Below are 18,913 nucleotides of genomic sequence, written 5' to 3' on the forward strand. Positions count from 1 at the left end.
CTGGAGAAACTAGAAAAACAATAGGAAATTAAAATAGAATGAAAGAAATAAAAAATATGAGAGCAGAAATCAATTAAGTAGAAAATGGATGGAGACTAGAGAAATCTAGTAAAAGTAAAAGTGATTTTTTGAAAGGATTGTTAAAAATGATAAATCTTTAATAAGACTGAATTAAAAAATAGAATATATTCATAGTGAAAGAGGGGAAATTAGGGAATTTTATGAATCATCTTAAATTCCTTAAAAGGCACATTTGAACAAAATTGACATAGGAAATAGAAAATCAGAGTGATAAATACATTAAATAAATTGAATTTCTTTTTTTTTAAGATTTTATTTATTTGAGAGACAGAGCAGAGTGAGAGAGCACAAGCAGGGTGGGGAAGGGCAGAGAGAGAGGGAGAAGCAGACTCCCCCACCGAGCAGGAAGCCCAATGAGGGGCTCAGTCCCCGGACCCTGGGATCATGACCTGAGCTGAAGACAGACGCTTAACTGACTGAGCCACCCAGGTGCCCTGTGAATTTCTAATAAAAGAATTTTCTCACAAAGAAGACTCAAGTCCCAAATGGTTTGACATGTGAATTCCATGAAACATACTTTTAGAAAGCAAAAGAGGATGAAACATTTCCTAACTCATTAAGAAGCCAGTGTAACCTTGATCTAAAAACCTAACAAGGAAATTAAAAGAAAATTGTAGACCAATATCTCCTATGCTTATAGATGTAAAAACTCTTAATATAAACAAATATTTAATTTATATAAATATATGTAACCTATAAACTTTACATAATATTGGATTTATCAATCTAATAAAAGGCACATATGAAGAACCCACATCTAATGTTATGCTTAATAATGAATCATAGAATGTTTTTTTTCAAAATTCTGGAACAAAATAAGGACACCTGCCTTTACAGTTCTATTTAACATTGTTTTGGGAGCTTTGTTAGTTCCACAAATCAGGATTAGAAGGACAAGTATGCCTTGGAGATCTTGCAGGTTTGGTTTGAAGACCACTGCAATAAAGTGAATATCACAATAAAGTGAGTCAAATGAAGTTTTGGTTTCCCAGTGCGTGTAAAAGTTATGTTTACACTGTACTGTAGGCTATTAAGTGTGCAGTAGCATTATGTCTATGAAACAGTGTATACACCTTAAGTCAGAGAAAGACAAATAGCATATGATTTTACTTGTATGTGGAATTTAAGAAACAAACTGATAAAAGGGAAAAAAAAGAGAGAAAGGCACACCAAGAAAGAGTCTTAACTATAGAAAACAAACTGAGGGTTACCAGAGGGGAGGTAGGTGGGGGAATGGGTTAAATAGGTGATGGGGATTAAGGAGTACACTTGTTGTGATGATCACCTGGTGTTGTGTTGGAGGTGTTGAACCACTGTATTGTACAGCTGAAACTAATTATTACATTGTATGTTAACTAACTGGAATTGTAATAAAAACTTAAAAAGAAGAGTATTTAGAGTCCCCCCTCCCCCATGAAGAGTGTCTGACTCTTCATTTTGGCTCAGATCATGATCTCAGGGTTGTGAGATTGAGCCCTGTGTTGGGCTCCGTCCTCAGCAGGGAGTCTGCTTGAGATTCTCTCTCTTCCTCTCCCCTTCTCCCCCTGCCCCCTGCTCGCTCTCGCTCTCTCTCTCTCTCCCTCAAATAAGTCTTACAAAAATGCTATCATCTGAGCTTTCATCAAATTACAGTATTTTTGCTGGTGGAGGGTTTTGTCTTATTAACAGCTGCTGACTGATTAGGGTGGTGGTTGTTGAAGGTTGAGGTGGCTGTGGCAATTCTTTAAATAACACAACAGTGAAGTTTGCTACATCAATTGACTCTTCCTTTTACAATGATTTACTCTGTAGCATGTGATGCTGTTTTATAGCATTTTAACCACAGTAGAACTTCTTCCAAAATTGGAGTCAGTCCTTTTAAACTCTGCTGCTGCTTTATCAATTAGGTTGATGTAATATTCTAAATCCTTTGTTGTCATTTCAACAGTCTTCACAGCATTGTCACCAGGAGTAGATTCCATCTCAAGAAACCAGTTTCTTTGTTCATCCATAAGAAGAAACTCCTTATCTGTTCAAGTGTTTTTTATTTTTATTTTTTTTATCTGTTCGAGTTTTATCATGAAATTGCAGCAATTCAATCACATCTTCTGGCTCTTAACTACTAATTCTGGTTCTCTTGCTACTTATACCACATCTATTGTTACTTTCTCCACAAAAGTAGTGAATCCTTCGAAGTCATCCATGAGGGTTGAAATCAGCTGCTTCCAAACTCCTGTTCATATTGATATTTTGACCTCTTCCTATGAATCATGAAAGTTCTTAACGGCATCTAGAATTGTGAATCCTTTCCAGAAGGTTTTCAATTTACTGTGTCCAGATAAAGGAGTCACTATCTATGGCAGCTATAACCTTACAAATTTGTATTTCTTTTTTGCCTCAAAAAGTGACATTTACTCAAAAAAATGACATGTCCATCCCTTGGCTTGCTTCTCTCCCCCTTCCTTGTCCTCTTCAGCCCCCCATGGACTGAACCCTGGGTAGGGCTAGGTAGCAGGGTAGCCCCTCAGATGAGGTCAGCAACACTGAGGGGCATCTCCTCAGTGGAGGTGTTTTAGATGGTCTCAATGTCTTGAAGAGGCCTCTTGTCTTCTTCTGTCACCATGTTAATAGCCATACCCTTACGGCACAATTGTCCACCATGACTGATTCTGTGGATGTAGTTTTCCCTGTTGGTGGGAAGGTCATAATTGTTGACTAAAGAAACCTGCTGCACATCAGTGCCTCTGGCCAGCAAATCTGTGATCAGTAGAGTGACTCCCTCGTGATAACATCTCATTCCTTTTGGTCCATATCTCGGTGCATGGTGGATGTGGTGAAGTCTTGGGGCTGTATCTTTTCAGTGAGCCAATCAACCTTCCTTTGGGTATTGATGAATATGACTGCCTGCATGATGGTAAGGGTTGCATACAAGTCATACAGTGTGTCCAGCTTCCACTCTTCTTGTTCCACATTCATGTAGAACTGGTGGATACCCTCCAGGGTCAACACTTCCTTCTTGACCAGAATCCAAATGGTATCCCTCATGAACTTCTTGTCACCTCAAGCATGTTGGAAGGCATTGTAGCTCACAGCAAAACTACCTGGGTATTGCTACTGAGCTTTTGGAATATGTCATAGATTTGGTCCTTGAATCTGTGGCTTAACATTTCATCAGCTTGTCTAGTACAAACATCTTGATGTCTTTGGGAGATAGTTATCTCTGGTTAAGCATATCAAACATGTGACCTGGGGTACCCAGAATGATATGGGGAACTTCCATCTGCAGCTTACGCACCTCAGCATGTACATTGGTCCCCTGAATGCAGGCATGGCAAGAGGCACCCATGTAATCTCCTAATGCCATGACTACTTTTTGTATTTGCTGAGCCAACTCTCTAGTGGGTGCCAGGACCAAAGCCTATGTAGCCTTTAGATCCGACTTAATCTCTTACAGGATCGATATGGCAAAAGTGGCTGTTTTTCCAGTCCCAGATTGGGCTTGAGCAATCACATCATAACCCTGATACAAGGAAAAATGGCTTGCTGCTGGATAGCAGAAGGCTTCTCAAAACGATACGAATAGAGGTGATGGAAAGGGACTCAGAAAGGTTCACGTCATCAAAGCTGTCAATAGTTTCCTTCCAGTTACTCTCAGTGACACCTTTGGGCTCCATCTCATTGGGGCCATTGTGTCTGGATGGGGAATCTTGACCTGGCAGATATGATCTTTAGAAACTAGACAAAACGTATTTCTTAAACAATAAGACTTGACAGTTGAAATCACTCCACAAACCATGGGCTGAAATGGATGTGTTAGCAGGCATGAAAACAACATTAATCTTATTGTATATCAAAGCTCTTGGGTGACCAGGTGCATTGTCAGTGAGCATTAATATTTTGAGAGGAACTTTTTTCTGAATGGTAGGTCTTAACCGTGGCCTTAAAACATTTAGTAAACCATGTTGTAAACTGAAGTGCTGTCATTTAGGCTTTGTTATTCCATTTATAGACACAGGCAGAGTAGAGTTAGCATAATTTTTAAGGGCCCTAGAATTTTCATAATGGTAAGTGAGCATTGGCTTCACCTTAAAGTCACTAGCTACATTAGCCCTTAATAAGAGAGTTAGTGTGTCCTTTGAAGCTTTGAAGCCAGGCATTGACTTCTTTCTACCTATGAAAATTTTAGATGCATCTTCCAATATATAAGGCTGTTTTGTTTACATAGAAAATCTGTTGTTTACTGTAGCCATCTTCATTAACTATCTTAGTTAGATCTTCTGGATAACTTGCTGCAGCTTCTATCAATACTTCCTGCTTCTCCTTGTACTTCTGTATTAGGGAGATCTCTTCTTTCCTTAAACCTCATGAACTAACCTCTGCTAGCTTCAAACTTTTCTTCTGTAGCTTCCTCATCCCTCCTGTCTTTGTAGAATTGAAGAGAGTAAGGGCCTTGCTCTGTATTAGGTTTTGGCTTAAAGGAATGTTATGGCTGGTTTGATCTTTTATCCAGCATATATCATCCATATCAGCAATAAGACTGTTTTGCTGTCTTATAATTTGTGCATTCACTGGAGTGGTACTTCTAATTTCCTTCAATAACATTTCCCTTGAGTTCACAACTTGGCTAAGTGTCTGATGCAAGAGGCCTAGCTTTTGGCTAGGCATTTTGCCTTCTTCACTAAGCTTAATCATTTCTAGCTTTTGTTTTTGTTTTTTTAAAAGATTTTATTTATTTATTTGACAGAGAGAGACAGACAGTACAAGCAGGGGGAGCAGCAGAGGGAGAGGGAGAAGCAGGCTCCCCACCAAGCAGGGAGCCTGATGCGGGGCTCAGTCCCAGGACCCTGGGATCATGACCTGAGCCGAAAGCAGACACTTAACCGACTGACCCGCCCAGGGGCCCCCATTTCTGGCTTTTGATTTAAAGTGAGAGACATGTATCTTGAAAGAAGTTGCTGTGGTCAATGTCCAAGAGGTTACTGCCTATGTTCTCCTCTAGGATTTTGATGGATTCCTGTCTCACATTGAGGTCTTTCATCCATTTTGAGTTTATCTTTGGGTATGGTGTTAGAGAATGGTCAAGTTTCATTCTTCTGCATGTGGATGTCCAATTTTCCCAGCACCATTTATTGAAGAGACTGTCTTTTTTCCATTGCATGTTTTTTCCTGCTTTGTCAAAGATTATTTGACCACAGAGTTGAGGGTCCATCTCCAAAAGCTAGTGAAACAAAAGCAAAAATGAACTTTTGGGACTTCATTAAGATAAAAAGCTTCTGCACAGCAAAGGAAACAGTCAACAAAACAAAGAGACAACCCACAGAATGGGAGAAGATATTTGCAAATGACATTACAGATAAAGGGCTAGTATCCAAGATCTATAAAGAACTTCTCAAACTCAACACCCAAAAAACAAATAAGTCAAAAAACGGGCAGAAGGTATGAAAAGACACTTCTGTGAAGAAGACATACAAATGGCTAACAGACACATGAAAAAATGTTCATCATCATTAGCCATCAGGGAAATTCAAATCAAAACCACATTGAGATACCATCTTATACCAGTGAGAATGACAAAAATGGACAGGGAAAGAAACAACAAATGTTGGAGAGGTTGTGGAGAAAGGGGAACCCTCTTACACTGTTGGTGGGAATGCAAGTTGGTACAGCCACTTTGGAAAACAGTGTGGAGGTGCCTGAAAAAAATTAAAAATAGAGCTACCCTATGACCCAGCAATTGTACTCCTGGGTATTTACCCCAAGGACACAGATGTAGTTAAAAGAAGGGCCATATGCGCCCCAGTGTTCATAGCAGCAATGTCTGCAATAGCCAAACTGTGGAAAGAGCTGAGATGCCCTTCAACAGACAAATGGATAAAGATGTGGTCCATATATACAATGGAATATCACTCAGCCATCAGAAAGGATGAATACCCAACTTTTACATCAACATGGATGGGACTGGAGGAGATTATGCTAAGTGAAATAAGTCAAGCAGAGAAAGTCAACTATCATATGGTTTCACTTACTTGTGGAACATAAGGAATAGCGTGGAGGACATTAGGAGAAGGAAGGGAAAAATGAAGGCAGGGGGGAATCGGAGGGAGAGATGAACCATGAGAGACTATGGACTCTGAGAAACAAACAGGGTTTTAGAGGGGAGGAGGGAGGGGGGATTGGTTAGCTTGGTGATGGTATTAAGGAGGGCACGTACTGCATGGAGCACTGGGTGTTATACAGGAACAATGGATTGTGGATCACCACATCACAAACTAATGTATGGTGACTAACATAACATAATAAAATTAAAAAAAATAAAGTGAGAGACCTGAGTTTTCCTTTCAGTTGAATATTTAAAGGCCATTTAGGGCTAGTAATTATCCTAATTTCAATATTTTTGTGTCTCAGGGAATAGGCCTGAGGAGAAGAAAAGAGAGGAATGGCTGGTTGGTAGAGCAGTCAGAACACACACATAACATTTATTGAAGTTTACCTGTCTTTTATGGGCACAGTTCATGGAACCCAAAACAGTTACAATAGTAACATTAAAGATCACTGATTACACTAATAATGATGAAAAAGTTTAAAATATTGCATAAATTACCAAGATGTGACATAGAGACTTGAATTGAGCTAATGCTGTTGCAGAAATGGTACTGACAGACTTGGCTTGAGGCAGGATTGTCACAAAGCTTCAATTTGTAAAAAATGCAAAATCTGTGAAGCACAGTAAAGCAAAGTGCAATAAAATGAGGTATGCCTATAGCAAAGGTAAATACCAGAAGTAAAGAAGTAAAACCCTCGACTTCTAGATGACCATGATTATGTACATAGAAAATTGTAAATAATCTAAAAAGAGAATTAATTATGGAGTTTAGCAGGGTCTCAGAACAAGGCCAATATAAATAAAATGAGTTGTATATTTTTGTTTTTATAATGAACAGTTTGTGAAATTATAGAACATGCTTACAATAACATCAAAAACATTGACCACCTAGGGATAAATACAACAAAATTTGTAGGATATGTAGGAGCTCTGTTTTGAAAATAAGAAAACATTGCTGAGAAATTAAAGATCTAAATAAGTTGAGACATAGTATGTTCATAGGCTGGAAGACTTCATATTATTATCCCAATCAATATCTAGCAGACTTTTTTTTGCAGAATTTGATAAGCTAAAATTTATATAGATCTAGAACAGTCAAAACCGTTTTTAAAAAGAATAGTGTTGGAGAGTGTATGCAGTCTGATTCCACAACTTCTTTTGAAGCTATAGTAAGCAAGGCATTATGGCATTGTGCAAAGATAGACATTTAGATCAGTGGAACAAAACAGAGACCATATATACATAAGCCAGTTATTTATTTGTACATGGATTTTGTGTACAGTATTTATGTGTACATGGATTTATGTAATGGGGATTTTTGACAAAGAGACCATGTAATTCAGTGAATAATGAATGAACAATCTTTTAATCAAATGGTGCTAGAAGAACTTGATACTCATATGGAAAAAATTAGTCTTGACTTTTCCTCCACACCATACACAAAAACTAATTTGAAATGATTCATAGACTGAAAAATCCCCTTTTTTGCATTTCTGAGTCACTCTATTTTAGATGTGTTTTCTTTTTATATAAAGCATGTAGTTGGGTCTTGCTGTTTGTATCAGACTGAAAATGTTTGTCTTTTAATGGATGAATAAAGCCCATTCACATTTATAGGTATGACTTAATTTTGGTCTCGACCCTGCCGTACTTTTTAAAAAATAATTACTATGTGAATTATATTTGTTATCTTTGTTATAGTGTGATGTTCTCTCCATCTTTTTGTGCCTTTTTTTCAGTCTTGTGGATATTTAGCAACACTTATGTTTTTTATCCTAGTAATACTTTTTTTCAAATGCCCTTAATATCCTGTGTTACTATATGGTTTGCTATTTTCCAGTATTATCCTTTGTCCCTCACCTATTATACAATGAACAATAAGCTAATTTCACTTTTCTTCCTTTTCTCCCTTTCTTTAATATTTAGTTGCATTGTCATCAAAACGTATAACTTTTATATATTTACTCTCACCTCTGACTCTTTATTATTAGATCTATAATTAAATATATTAGTTTTACAGTCATTTCCTTTATAGTTCTTTCTCTAGTCATCTTTTGGTTGGATGAGTCTTATTTAGTAGTTTGCTCAAGAAGGGGACATGGGTATAAAATTCTCTGAATTCTTGAATGCTCAAAATTTCAAAAAATGTCTTGGTACTTGAAGGACAGCTTGATTCATACTTTATTTCTTATGGTTTCTTGAAAATGCTGCTTAATTGTTACCTTATTTTTAAGAATTCTGATATTAGTGTAGTTTTCTTGTGTTATTAACTGATTTGTTTGTTTTTGATGCGTTGAGGAGTTTTTTCTTTATCTTTAAAAGTCTAGTAGCTTTTTTAGGACATGTCTCAGAGTTTTTCATTGTGGGTCAGTTTCCCGGGTGCCTGATGAACAATGTCAATATGTAGATTCAGTTTTTATTTTATTTTAGGAAATCTTTCTCATTATAGTTTTAATTTTTAGACTCATTCCAGTGTTTTGCTTTTAGTTTTTAGGAATTCCATTTAAACTTCCAAGTTTAAAATCTTGACTTGTTTTCCATTTCCTTTTTTTAAAAAGATTTATTTATTTATTTATTTGAGAGAGAGAGAGAGAGAGAGCGCGCACAGAGGGAGAGTGAGAGGGCGAAGCAGACTCCCTGCTGAGCAGGGAGCCTGATGTGGGGCTCGATCCTAGGACTCTTGGGATCCTGACCTGAGCCGAAGGCAGATGCTTAACACCTGAGCCACCCAGGTGCCCCCTGTTTTCCATTTCAAGTGCTCTCTCTTTCACTTCTTAATCTCACTCATATTCTCGTTTCCTTGTTTTTCTTCAGAGTACCTTATGAAGTTTTCATTCAAATCTGGTCTTCATTTCCGATATGATTTTGGCTTTTCTTCTATTTTTCTTGGATTTTTACCAACTCTTGTTTCTTTTCTTCTTGTCTTCTGGTCCATTTTTGTTTTTATTTTTCAAATTTATAATTCAAGTTTTTTTTTTTTTTTTTTTTTTTTATCCCCATATATTAGATGCTACAAGTGTGTAGTAGTGAGTTTTCTTTTGCTCCATAGTTGGTTTTTTGGGGCAGGGGGAATGGGAGTTAAGACTTTTTTTAGTTGAAGTGTTTGAGCCTTTTCTTTTTCCTTATAGTAATTTCATATAGATGAAGAATGTTTCTGCTTTTGCATTTCATGAGCATGGCTGGTTTTTGGCATAGTTTATAAGATTTCTGGTTCAGAACTAATGTCTTATGCTGTAGCATAGTATGGTCTCTTTACTGGTTGTCTTTTGAATGGGTGTTGGTGGTGAAAGCTGTATGTCTTTTGACTTTTTTGTCTTTCTTTTTTTAAGTTTCTTTTTTCAGGATCCTAAATTTCCCCCTCTATTTTTTGTCCCTTCACTGTACCATTTAAAAAGATTGCCTCTCCATTATCCCCTGAATAAATCTCTTCCTAAGACTGCTCTTTTGAGTTCCATGTCCACATTTAAGCACTTTCTTTAAGTTTGCACTGATCTACCACAGCTCTTTTTCAGTATTTTCCCCCTTGGGATGGATTTTCTCTTTCTGGAGCTAATTTTTGTTCAATCTTAGTTCATCTGTTTTCCTCCCTTTTTCCCCTTGTGGCTCACCCCCACCACCTGTTTGATCTCTACATAGGGCTGGAGTGAGAATTCTAAAAACATCTCTGCTGGGAATTGGTATTTTTTTGTTCTACTTACAGGTAATTTGAAATTTGTAGTATTCTGTGTCTTCTAGTTGTGTTGACAACATGGAATTTTTGTGATTTTACTTCATTTCCTTTTTGGTTTGTAGAGTTTGGGAGGATGTGTTGTAATTTGGATTTATGTAACTGCCATTACCTTGGCTACCCCAGAACTAAAAAATGGAAGCTAAATGACAGATTTGAAGGTTTTATAAACCTCAAAACAATATAAGAAGCAGTAATTATTATTATTACAGTTGCTACTGCTGTGTACCAAATGTTTATAATTATAAAAGCATTCAGATTGCAGTGGTGTTCAGTTGGTTATCCTTCTGCATTGTTGTTGTTTGAAAACTGCTTACTGCCCTGAATATACACTCTTGACTTCACAGTATGCCCTAGAACTCTTCTATGTAATGGGATCCTATTCTTGTCTTTCCCAAATAATATTGTAAACTGTTTTCAAGTTACACATCTGATAAGAGGGTAATATCTAAAATATGTAGAGAACTCATACAACTCAATAAAAAATAATCTGATTTAAAAATGGCCAGAGGAACTAAATAGACATTTTCCAAAGAACTTCTACAAATGATCAAGAGGTACATGAAAAAGGTACTCAACATCAATAATTATCAGAGAAATGGAAATCAAAACTACAATGAAATATCACCTCACACCTGTTAGAATGGTCATCAGTAGGGGCGCCTGGCTGGCTCAGTCAGTGGAGCGTGTCTCTTGATCTCAGGGTTGTGAGTTCAAGTCCCATGGTAGGTGTAGAGATTACTTAAAATCTTAAAAAAAATGATCATCATCAAAAAGGCAAGAGATGGGGCGCCTGGGTGGCTCAGTCGTTAAGCGTCTGCCTTCGGCTCAGGTCATGATCCCAGGGTCCTGGGATCAAGCCCTGCATCAGGCTCTCTGCTCTGCGGGAAGCCTGCTTCTCCCTCTCCCACTCCCCCTGCTTGTGTTCCCTCTCTCGCTGTGTCTCTGTCAAATAAGTAAATAAATAAAATCTTTAAAAAAAAGGCAAGAGATAAGTGTTAATGAGGATGTGGAGAAAAGGAAACTCTGGTACACTGTTAGAATGTAAGTTGGTGCAAGAATTGTGGAAAATAGTATGGAGGTTCTTAAAAAAATTGAAAATAGAACTACCATATGATCCAGCAATTCCACTTATGGGTATATACGTGGAGGAAATGAAATCACTGTCACGAAGAGGTATCTTCATTCTCAAGTTCATTACAGCATTATTTATGATAGCTGAGACATGGAAACTACTCTAAGTTTCCATCAACAAATGAATGGATAAAAAAATGTGGTGTTATATGTACAATGGAATACTCAGTTATAAAAAAGAAGGAAATCGATGAACCATGAGAGATTATGGACTTTGAGAAACAAACAGGGTTTTAGAGGGGAGGGGGAGGGGGGATTGGTTAGCCCGGTGATAGTATTAAGGAGGGCATGTACTACATGGAGCACTGGGTGTTATACGAAAACAATGGATCGTGGATCATCACATCAAAAACTAATGATGTGTATTGTATGGTGACTAACATAACATAATAAAATTAAAAAAAAAAAGGAAATCTTGCCATTTGCAACACGGGTAGGCCTTGAGGGCATTATGCTAAATGAAATAAGTCACACAGATAAAGAAGAATACTGTATGATCTCTAAAAAAAACCAAGTTCATAGAAACAGAACAGATTGGAGGTTGCTAGAGGCAGGGGATGGGGAATGAGGAAAATGGGTGAAGATGGTTAAAAGGTACAAACTTCATGTTATAAGAAAAATAAGTTCTGGAGATATAATGGGCAGCATGGTGACTATAGTAACAGTACTGTGTTGTATATTTAAAAGTTGTTAAGAGAGTAAATCTTAAAAGTTCTTACCACAAGAAAAAAAATTGTAACTGTGTGAGATGATGGATAGTGACTGAACTTACTGTGATAATCATTTATTTTTTATGTATGTAATCATTAATTGTACAGCTTAAATTAGTATAAATTTATAGTCCGTTATATCTCAGTAACATTGGAAAAAAGATTAGAAAACTAAAATACGGTTCTGTGAAATATTGACATAAACAAGGCAGAAAAGGAGAAACAGAAGAACAAAAAACAGGGGAGGTAAATAGAAAAATAACAAGGGGCGCCTGGGTGGCTCAGTTGGTTAGGCGACTGCCTTCGGCTCAGGTCATGGTCCTGGAGTCCCGGGATCGAGTCCCACATCAGGCTCCCTGCTCAGTGGGGAGTCTGCTTCTCCCTTTGACCCTCTTCCCTCTCATGTGCTTGCTCTCTCTCATTCTCTCTCTCAAATAAATAAAAATCTTTAAAAAAATAGAAAAATAACAAAGGAACAATCCCAAACTCAGTTATATCAAAAATCGTATTAAATGTTAGTGCACTAAATATTCCAGTTAAAAGGAGGAATGAATTTTAAAAACAAGACCCAACCATCTATGAATGGACTTATATGTCTATAGACTATAGACTTACATGTCTATAAACAAAACTCACTTTAAATATATAAGTGGTGAAAGCAAATGGATGGAAAAAGATATACCTTGATAGCAGGAAGTATAAGGTATGGAGTGACTGTATTAATATCATAGAAATGATTTCAGGATAGAAAGCATTAACAGATAATGAATATTTTGTAATGATTAAGGGCCAATTCATCAGTTTCTCCTTTCAGTTGCAATTGACATAACTAAAAAAGAAATCAGTAAAAACATAGATCTGGACATTATCAACTTACCTTGACATTGATATTTATAGGACATTATACTCAACAACAGAATGCAGATTCAAATGCACATAGTGTGTTTACCAGGACATAGCCTATGTTGGAATTTAAAACAATATATAATAAATTCAGAAAGATTGAAGTCACAGAGTATGTTTTCTGACAACAGAATCAAGTTAGGTATCAGTAACAACTGGGAAAATCTCAAACATTTGGAAATTAAAACTCTTTTCAATAATCCATGATCAAAATTGAAATCATAAGTGATATTAGGAAATATTTGGAACTGAATGATAAATACAAAATATCAAAATTTGTGGGTTGCAGCCAAACCCAAAACTAGCAGGTAATGTATAGCTTTAAATGCCTATATTAGCAAACAAGAGATCTAAAATCAGTGATCTACAAAAAAAAAAAAAAAAAATGATCTGAGTTCCCATCTTAGGTAATTAGAAAAAGGTAAAGTAAATTAAGTCCAGTGTAAGTAAAAGAATAAAGATAGGAGCATAAATCAGTAAAATGAAAGCAGAAAAATAATACAGGAAATCAATGGAAATAAAAGCTTATATACTGAAAAGAGAAGGACACTAAGCTGACAGACTGATTTAGAAAAAAGAGTGGAGATACTGATTACCAATATGAAGAAAGAAAGAGAGTGTATCACTACAGATCCCACAGACATTAAAAGGATAATAAGGGAATATTATACATTTTATACCTTGAACTTTGCAACCTAGGTGAAATGGAAGATTCTTGGAACTATACAAATTAATAGAAGTTATTCAAGGAATAATAGGAAACTATGATAGCCCTATATCCACTAAAGAAATGGAATTTGTAATTAAAAACTGTGTCACAAAGAAAACTCAGGCCTCGATGGTTTCACTGATAAATTATATAAAACATTTAGGTAGAAATGATACCAACCCTAACAACCTGTTTCAGAAAATAGAGGAGAGAACAGTTCCCAGTTTATTATGTGAATTGATATTACCTTAACAAAATCAAACATATTACAAAACAAGACAACTACAGAACAAAATTCATCATAAACATTGACATAAAAATCTTTAATAGAGTTTTAGCAAACTGAATGCAAAGGTACATGAAAATGATAATACATCATAAGCATTTAGGGTTTATCCTGACTTACATTGAGCTACTATAATTAAGACGTGCGGTATTGGCATAACTATTGACATATAGATCAATGAAATTGGATAGAATCCAGAAGTAAACAACTGATGAATCACTAAATTCTACCTCTGAAACTAAAAAGAAAAAAAAAAGTAGACCCATACTTACATGCTCAATTGATTTTGATAAATATGCTAAGGCAGGTCAGTGGGAGAATGGACAGTGTTTTCAACAAAGGGTATGGGAACAGCTGGATTTCTGTATGAAAAATAAGATCCTCAGCCTTTTTCTTAGGGCAAAATTAACTTGAGATGTGTCAGAGACTTAAGAGCTAAAACTATTAAATTTCTAGAAGAAAATGAAGAAGAATATCTTTGTGGCTTTAGGTTGGACAGAGATTTCTTAAATAGGACACAAAAGGCACAAACTATAAAAGGAAAAATTTTGATGAAATGCACTTAATCAAAATTTTAAAAATTTGCTTTGCTGAAGACACAGTGGAGAAAGCTAAAAGGCAGTCATAGTCCTGGATAAATTATTTGCTAACCATTTATATGGCAGATGACTTGTAATCTCAAAACTCAGTGATAGGGTTTGTAGTAGGAAAAACAAAAAACAAAAATCTCAGTAACAACACAACAAAAGAATGGGCAAAAGACTTGAACAGTCTTCACAAAAGAAGACATACGAGTGGTCAATGAACTGAGCTGTTGGCTCATATGTGTCCCACATCTGCATCACCCAGTTGTCAGTTTGGCATTGGGTGAATAAACAAAAGTGTGGTGTATCCACAGAATAAAATACTATTTAACAGTTAAGAGGAATGAACTGTTGATACATGCAACAACTTCAGTGAGTTTCAGGGGGGTTATGTTGAATGAAAGAAGTCAAAGTGGTTACATACTATATGACTCGATTTTTATGGCATTCTCTAAAAGGCAAAACTATAGTGATGGAAGACAGATCACCAATTGCCATGGGTAGAGATGGGGGGGAAGGAGTGACTTGAAAGAGATAGCATAAGGGAGTTTTTTTGGGGTGATTGAACTGTTCTGAATATAGTTTGTGGTGATAACACAAATCTATGCATGTGCTAAGATTCATAGAACTATATACTGAGAAAGAAAAAGTTTAAATTGTAATTTAAAAAATAAATAATGTAAATCTAAGATTCACCAGTGTTGTGCGTAGCTCTAATATATTGGACTTCATTAATCCATCTTTCTGTCAGTTCATATTTATTTATTTTTTTCTCTTTTGTTATTAAGAACAGTGCTGCTTTGAACCTTCTTGTGTTGCCTCCTGGCGTACATGTTTATTTTTCTTAGGGTATGTGATTAGGAGAGGAGTTGCTGAATTAAGACATGCATAGACCAATCTGAGAAGATAATGCCAAATTGTTTTCCAAAGTGCTTTCGGTTTACATTTTCCTCTATAGCCTTTAAACAATTTATATGTCTGAAGAGGTCTTCATTTTATCCTAACTCTTTATTAATAGTTTAGTTAGGTATAGAATGCTAAGTTAGAAATTACTTTCCTTCAGCATTTTTAAGGCATTGTCCATTGTTTTCTGGTGTGCAGTTTAGTATTAAGAAGTCTATGACTCCTGATCTTTTGGGTATGATCTATTTTTCCTATTTGGAAGCTTATTAATAGAACCATAATTCTGCTCCCAGGGTTCTGGGATTTCACATGTTCACAAATTTCACAGTTTGTTTTTTAGGGTGGGTTTATTTTTGTCCAATATGTTGGGTCCTTGGGGGCCCTTTTTATTAACTATAAATGAATAGCATGAGAATGCCCGAAGGGTAAAAAGCCTAGGATACCAGAATTCTGAGCTAAGGTTGGAAGTTTTTTCTGTATATGTTCATATAATCCTCCTATTTTTTTGTTACGCATCCTCACTCCTCAGATGAGCCAGGTGTCACCCAATCTTGGTAAACATCCATTCACTCTTTTGGAGAATAAACTTTCCAGTGGAGGAAAGGGGATACACTGAGATGTGGATTGGAGGAGGTGAATCTAATGATCTAAATGCTATCTAGAAATTTTAAATCAATCTTTTCTTATTTTAGCATCTCTCTTGAACTCCTTCCTCCTTCCCGCCACTTCCAGAGTTACGCGTTATTGCCAGTTCTTGAGCTTGTTAAGAATTTTGAGGTGTAAATTGGGTTGGTTCTTTTTACTCTTGGTGTGGGTTTGATTTTTCTCAGACTTGCCCATCTGTTTTTCAGCTTTTAAAATTATTTAGGTTTTGTTTCCTTTCCCATTTTCTTCATCCTGTGGGTTACAGGACTAAAAATAATTTTTTTTCTTAACTATGATTTTAGTTAGATTTTAGGAGGGAGTGAAATTGGATGCTTTTATTTGGCTAGCTTCCTTTGCAATTTAAATTTAAAAATTTTATGACCTAAGTATTTGTTGGAGCAGAAGAAAATGATGATTTTTAAACTTTTACATCCTAACAAACCCAGTAATTCATCAAGGAATTCCTTCTTAGGTATTGGGATACTAATTATCAGTGGAGTATAGGGTGTGAAGTTTTTCCCATAAAGAACCAGAAGTCCTATTTTCTTGAATGCTTGACCCAGGAATTTATGATCGAGTGCTATATTCTTGCAAGGTTTTTAGAAAGCAGTGACTGTTTTCCATGGATGTCAGTGAACTTAGGTGCATGTTTCTCAAGGAGTGGCCACAGCTTTCATCAAATTCTCAGGCAAGTTTCTCTGCTTGAGGCATGAAGTTAGGTTTTAAAGTGAAGTGACTTAGGGGTTTTCTTCTGTTTTCTATCATAGGTAAAGATTAGATCCACCCTTTGAATCCCAGCATTTTGTCAGTGTTGGCCTTTTATGCCGTCAATTACAGTGGAAGGACTGTTTCCAAATCACAATGGAAAATTGTAGGGTGTTTTTTTCTGCCTTAAATAAAGTATTACTTTATTTTTATTACTTATTTTCAGTTTATCTCTAATGAGCCTCATTTGTATTAATTTTCTAGGTTTGTGAGTTTGCATCCGTGGCCTTAAACTATCATATTTCAGATCTCAGTGTATGGTTGCAAGGTTTTTTAAAAAAATCATATTTTTTGTACTTCCAGGCAGAAACAATTCCTTATAATTATGCTACTGCATAATGACAGTTTTCCAGCTCAATAAACATCATATTGAGATTGTGTGCTATAATTATTCTACTAGCTTTTGGAGTTATGTTCTTTCACCTAAGTTTTTGGGGTTTTATTTAGATTTAGGTGTAGTGTATTTTTAAATAGTCCAGTTGAGTAATTTTCTCTAATATTCATCTCTTGCAGTTTTTTGTATCATCTTGCTCTCTTGTTTTCTCATTGACCTATAATGGGGAATGGTATAACTGTCCTTTAGACAGAACAGATATATACCAGGGAATTGAACAAAACTAAAATTTTTTTGTTAGGTGGAGACAGTTTACCATGTATCTTTCCCTTCTTAATTGTTTTTATTTTATTTTTAGACCAGCTGTTGTTTCATTGCTCCTCCATTCCCACCTGTCCTTTTCACATTAGTGACTGTGTCTTTGGTATTGTTCCTTTAAACATTTCTACTTTTAAAAAATTGAACCAACCCATTCCTTAACACTTCATTTTATTTTTCATCTTAACATGTACTTGACCATGTGATGTACCATGTAGTTTTGATTTTTTTGTAACCTGTTTATTCCCAGAATGTTTTAGCTCCACAAGTGTAAGGGTTTTTATATCATTTGTTGACTGCTATATCCCCAGAGCCTACAGTGGTGCCTGACATAATAAATACTTGTTGAATGGATCTCTTACCCATTCATATGCTTCTCTTCTTCAAAAGAAGTATGAAGAAAAAGGTCTTAATTACTACCCAGTCCTGGATTTGAATCCTGGTTTGACTTCTTACTAGTTTTGTGACGTGAGGTTGGCTGATTGAACAATTTGTTATCTTTTCCCTTCTCTATAAGACTTGGCAACTGAAACTTGTTGGATTTAAAGTGAGCCATTCCAGTTCACCTTGACTGCTTAAAAAAAACTACTTAATCAAATTCTAATTGACATACAATAAGTTGCCCCTATTTAAAGTGTACAGTTTGCTAAATTTTGACATATATATTCTTTTGAATCCATTATTATAATTACCCCCAAGAGTTTCTTTAATGCCACTCTTTCATCCCTTCTTTCCCTTCTTGTCCCTTTTCTCATCTTCAAACAACCACTGATCTGCTTTTTGTCACTGTACATTAGTTTGCATTTTGTAAAATTTTATAGAAATCAGTCATACTACATGTACTCTTCTTTTGCCTGCTTCTTTTCATTTAGCCTAGTTATTTTGAGATTAATCTATGCTGTTGCATGTATCAATAGTCATTCCTTGCTTAATAGTATTCCATTGTATGGACATACCACAGTTGTTTTATCCATTCATCTGTTGATGGATATGTGGGTTGTTTCCAGTTTTTTGATATTACTATCTGTAAGCTACAGTGAACACCCATGTGTAGGTCTTGGAGTGCTTTTTCATTTCCTTTTGGGGAAATACCTAGGAGTGGATGGCTGGATTATGTGGTAAATGTGATTTAACTTTCTTTTAGAAACTGCCACACTTTTTCCCCCCCCAAAATGATAGTACCATTTTATAATCACGTCAGCAGTACATGAGAATACCAGTTCTTCCACATCCTTGCCAGTATGGTCAGTCTTTTTAATGCTAGCCATCTGTAGATGAGTAACAGTATCTCATTGTGGCTTTAGTTTGCATTTACCTAGTGACTAATGATGTTGAGGATCCTTTTATGTGCCATCTGTTTACCTTCTTTGGAATGAATTTCAAATCTTTTTGCCCATTTAAATTAGGCTATTTTCTTGTTGTTGGGCTCTTTTAGTTGTCATTGTTTTTGAAGTTTTAGAATCACTTATTTAAGCCATGCTTTTTGTGATCTTAAAATTTTATGCCCCATATTTGGTTTTTTTTTTTAACAATAGCTTTTAAAAATTATGGTAAAGCCAGCAGGTTGGGCATCGGTTCTGGTGCCTGTACTTGGGGAGGAGTAGGAGTGGATTTCAGATTTCTAGCATCGGCCTTTCTTCCTCCTCTTCTTCATTATTTTGACTGCTGGGAAGTGGGGGTCAGGTCAGGTGTGTTAAATTTTTGTCTATCTTGGACTGGTGGAGCAAGATGG

General features: G+C 36.0%; 1 protein-coding gene and 1 pseudogene across 6 annotated transcripts in view; one reads left to right on the forward strand and one right to left on the reverse strand.

Annotated features, from left to right (window-relative positions):
- The window catches only part of DOCK3 (dedicator of cytokinesis 3), a 525,427-nt gene that overhangs the window by 42,504 nt on the left and 464,010 nt on the right, over window positions 1-18,913 (forward strand). The gene's annotated exons all lie outside the window — the stretch shown is intronic.
- LOC112833733 (eukaryotic initiation factor 4A-I pseudogene) lies at window positions 2,585-12,636 on the reverse strand (annotated as a pseudogene).

Source organism: Callorhinus ursinus, unplaced genomic scaffold (genome assembly GCF_003265705.2).
Source record: "Callorhinus ursinus isolate GAN/ISIS: 27379988/994484 unplaced genomic scaffold, GSC_fseal_2.0 scaffold15, whole genome shotgun sequence".
Lineage (NCBI taxonomy): Eukaryota > Metazoa > Chordata > Mammalia > Carnivora > Otariidae > Callorhinus > Callorhinus ursinus.